The following is a 4530-nucleotide window of genomic DNA, read 5'->3' as shown; positions in this document are numbered from 1 at the left end:
AGATCAATCTGAAGGAGATTTATTTATATATATATTTATATATATATATATTTGCATACAGAGGTATTTTGCATACAGAGGTATTGCCCCAGGACCAAGTGAAGACCTGTTTGTCTTAGTCCATTCCCTGCCTGCATAGAGCTAATATTTCACTCTGATTTCTGCAGAATTGAGAGTAAAATGGAAATACAAGAAACGAGCAGTTGGCTTATGTCTGCAAGCCCAGTATTTGGAGTTTGGAGAACTTAACGATTAAGACAGATGCAAATGCGTCCTCCTAAAATGTCTGGATATTATCTCTCAGTTGGGAATTAAGAAGCTAAAATGAAAAGGAAGAAAAGTTTGAACTAAACTTTGGCAACCCTTGTCTAGGTCTTGTTTTTCACCAGGGTTGCTACACAGAGAACATTCCCTACTACAAAACTCCTATTCAGAAAGGAACATGTCTAAAACACCTACCTTGATGAATGAGGACTAAAACTCCTTGTCAAGTAACACTCTAGAAGTCAGAATTCCAGAAATCAGAGCCCTGGGCAAGGAAATAGGGAGAACAGAGAACATGGCTCCTGCTCAAGTTACTGTGTTAGTGTACATGTAGCACTTTGTTCCCCTAGGAAAATTTTGGAATACCGCCCCCCAAATCATTTTTCTCAAGAGAATATAATGTTGTACTTGACATGTTTTGCTAGCTCTCCTGCATATCTTGCAGTGAAAATTGTAGTAACTGTTTATCAGCTGTACATTTAGGTGGTTTGGGTGTGTGTGTGTAGTGTTGTAAAAAAATGTTCACAATGTAGGTAAGTTCTCTGGTCAGCCACATTCTATTTCCTGCTTTCTCTTGACTACACCACAGCTGATTTAAGTAGGTTCAGGTGGTTGATGTATTCCTGCCTGTCTGTCTCATTGTACAATAGTGCAGGTTTGCAATCAGTCATAAAAGAAAAAGGAACCAACAAGTAACTACAGGTGAGCTTTAAAATGATGGTGGGACTGAGCCCAGAAATAGGCCTTGTCTTGCACTGAGATCTAAGTGCATATCCAATAAAAATACTAACTCTAATAATTGCAAGAAAGTGTGCAAGATCACTGCTGGGTTTTAAATTAGCTTCTGTGAATGACTCATGGAGAAACTTATTTTTAGGGTACTGTGGTTATCCAAAAAGCATGTATTACAAAAAGGACATAAAACCACAAGAATAGGTATTATGCCCATCTTATATAAGTTTCCTGAGGTTTGAAGAAACCTGGAAGAGAATGTTCTACTTATTGTGACACATAAGTTAAGAACTAGGAGGATGATAAGAAATTGAAATCTAGGAAGCTTATAACAAGGATAATGGTGAATCTTTTGAATGTAACTTTTGGAATGGTTTGCTATGAGATGCAGAATGCACACACACACACACACAAACTGAAATAGGTAAAATTATATAAAGTGGGAAATAACAGTAACTATTAGCCAAGAAAGGACAAGCAAGCACCATTATGTCCTGATTATTCCTGTATCTACAGCTGATTCATAATGAAAACAAGGTGGAAGTTTCTTAAGTCTACCTTTGTAAATTGTTATATCCAACAACATCCGTGATGGGAAACACAAGTAAATGGACCATTAATTTAACCCAACGAGGTCTATTGCTTCTTATATCACAGCAAGTTAATGGCAACGTATTTTTGGTCCCCCTGGGTTGAGATCTCTTCTTTTATGTAGTAAAGTAGCACAAGAGTTCCTGCTTTTCCATTCAGTGCAGTGCAACAACGTTCCAAATAAACAATTCTAAATAAAATGGTGTTATAAATGCAGATTCTGAAAGTATTTTTATTGGCTCACCCTAGTCCCTCTTCTGAAAAAGCACTCCAAGAACTAAAATGCCAGCCTTCTGTGGATGTATGAGATATTAATTCCAGTTGTGATCCTTCCAAATTGCTGAATGATTTACCAGAGACAAAGAAAGCACAATCCAGTATGTTGGGCTGTTAAAGAAGAAAGCCAGCATGCTTCCCATGTGGTTTGGGGCACGAAATTCAAAGCTGTTCCTCTGCAGTGTGAGCATGGTAGACTAGGGAACTTGTAAAAATAAATGCAGTACAACTCTTGGAATGCTTATTTATTGTAGTAATGATAACCAGATACGTATCTTGTTAGGGGTGGCCAAATTTTTCTTTCTAGGCAATTGTCTTGTCTTGCAGTTTCAGAGTGGACTGTCCTGGAGATGCCTACAATTCAGTTGTTTAGGTTGGCTTTGACCTGTCCAGGTTCCTGGTCTGGAATGTAGCTTTGTGCTTCATAGAGAGCTCCAGGCCTGAAGGAAACATCTTAGCCATCTGCACAGGAATGCAGAAATGTCATACAGGATATCGTTGTTAGCATGGGAGCTAAAAGACTTGGTTTTATTTTTTGCTATCCTGTGTGGCTGGCATCCTGTTTCCTTCTGGGTAGTTTCCCCTATGATTTTTTTCTAATTTTTAAGCCAAACCTAACAGTATTTACTAGGCATTTCTTAGGCTTAAGGTTGTAGCCTTGGACACCCAACAAAATCCACCATCTGAGTTTCCCTTTTGATCTTGAACTGCTCTAGAGTGTACAGTTCTGTATCTGCACTTGGGAGTGTTTCGCTCATTGTTCATGCCCCCACGTGCCTCCAGATCTTGCCCTCTTCCCAATGATTCCATACCAATCATTGTTAACCACACATCTGGCAGGGCAGGAATCCCATCTTGGTTTTAAGATTTTTATAAGATCAAACCAGGAAATAAAGCCAGACTGCTCACTTGAGGGAATGATATTCAAGGCAAAACTGAAATACTTTGGCCACATCATGAGAAGACAGGACACCCTGGAGAAGATGCTGATGCTGGGGAGAGTGGAGGGCAAAAGGAAGAGGGGCCGACCAAGGGCAAGATGGATGGATGATATTCTAGAGGTGACGGACTCGTCCCTGGGGGAGCTGGGGGTGTTGATGACCAACAGGAAGCTCTGGTGTGGGCTGGTCCATGAAGTCACAAAGAGTCGGAAGCGACTAAACGAATAAACAAACACAACTAGTTATATTATAAATAGATGATACTGCCTAGCTGAATTTTGAAATGCCCCACAGGAAATTCTCAGTGCGAGACATCTATAGTTCAGAGTTCAACCTTCCTCCAGGCAAGGACAAGGAAGTCGTGGAAAAATGCTTTTGTTTGGGTAAGATATGCCATATATTGATGCCATAATTGGGACCAAACTTTCCTTTGGCCAATTGCACTTTCTTCCACAAGATTGAGAGAGACACAGAGAATAGAGTGCGATGCTTATAATTGCCAATGTGCCCGATAATTTCATTTGTTGTTGTTTATTGGTTTAGTCGCTTCCGACTCTTCGTGACTTCATGGACCAGCCCACGCCAGAGCTTCCTGTCGGTCGTCAACACCCCCAGCTCCCCCAGGGACAAGTCCGTCACTTCTAGAATATCATCCATCCACCTTGCCCTTGGTCGGCCTCTCTTCCTTTTGCCCTCCACTCTCCCTAGCATCAGCATCTTCTCCAGGGTGTCCTGTCTTCTCATGATGTGGCCAAAGTATTTCAGTTTTGCCTTGAATATCATTCCCTCAAGTGAGCAGTCTGGCTTTATTTCCTGGAGGATGGACTGGTTTGACCTTCTTGCAGTCCAAGGCACTCTCAGAATTTTCCTCCAACACCACAGTTCCAAAGCATCGATCTTCCTTCTCTCAGCCTTCCTTATGGTCCAGCTCTCGTAGCCATATGTTACTAACATAAATTTCATTTAGTACCTGACAAGTTCCATGACCAATTTTTAAATATTTTAATGAGAAATAAATGGGAAACAACGATTTCATAAAGCAAATGAATCCTCCCATTTTTCCTTTTTTTAAAGTTTGCATTAGTTTTTATCTTTGCAATTGTAATTTCTAATTAAATTACTATTTAAAAAAGAGAGACACAGAGCTCTTTCAAACGTTTGCAAGAGGCCCTTGGATGCAGAACACAAAGGGCGGATGCAGGAGGGCCAGAAACCGAGGCACCCCAATCAAATCAGAATTCCGAGATCAAAGAGAGCTGCTTTTGTTCTCACTTCAGGTTTTAGTTCTGTAAACAACGTTATTTGTGCAGCCGCTCCTGGCATGAAATGTGAGGGAAGTGCTGCAAAATTAATTAGCTAAGCCAGGCATACTTTCTTTCCAAATTTTGATATTAATGGCAGGAGTTAAGTGTAGGTTATCAGAACGTACTTGTTTTTACCTTTCGCAGAATCACCCATGACCGTTTGGAGGAAACAGGGCTTGCCTTGCAAAGAAATGCTAGCGCTCTGGTTTCCCGCAGTCATGGAATAGCAAAGATTGCACAGAAAAGGGGAGGGGGATAGTCAGCAAGAAACAAAAACTGTTCCTGAGAAGATACAATTTCCAATCTCGATCGTCCCCCACCCCCGCCCGCCTTTATTAACGCCTGCAGTTCATGCCCATCCAAGCCCAGCACCTTTCCTCCGCTGAAGCGGGAAATCCTGCTCCCTTCCCCGGCCGGCCCCT

The sequence above is a fragment of the Candoia aspera genome, chromosome 1, assembly GCF_035149785.1.
Source record: "Candoia aspera isolate rCanAsp1 chromosome 1, rCanAsp1.hap2, whole genome shotgun sequence".
Classification (NCBI taxonomy): domain Eukaryota; kingdom Metazoa; phylum Chordata; class Lepidosauria; order Squamata; family Boidae; genus Candoia; species Candoia aspera.
This window is presented reverse-complemented; position numbering follows the sequence as displayed.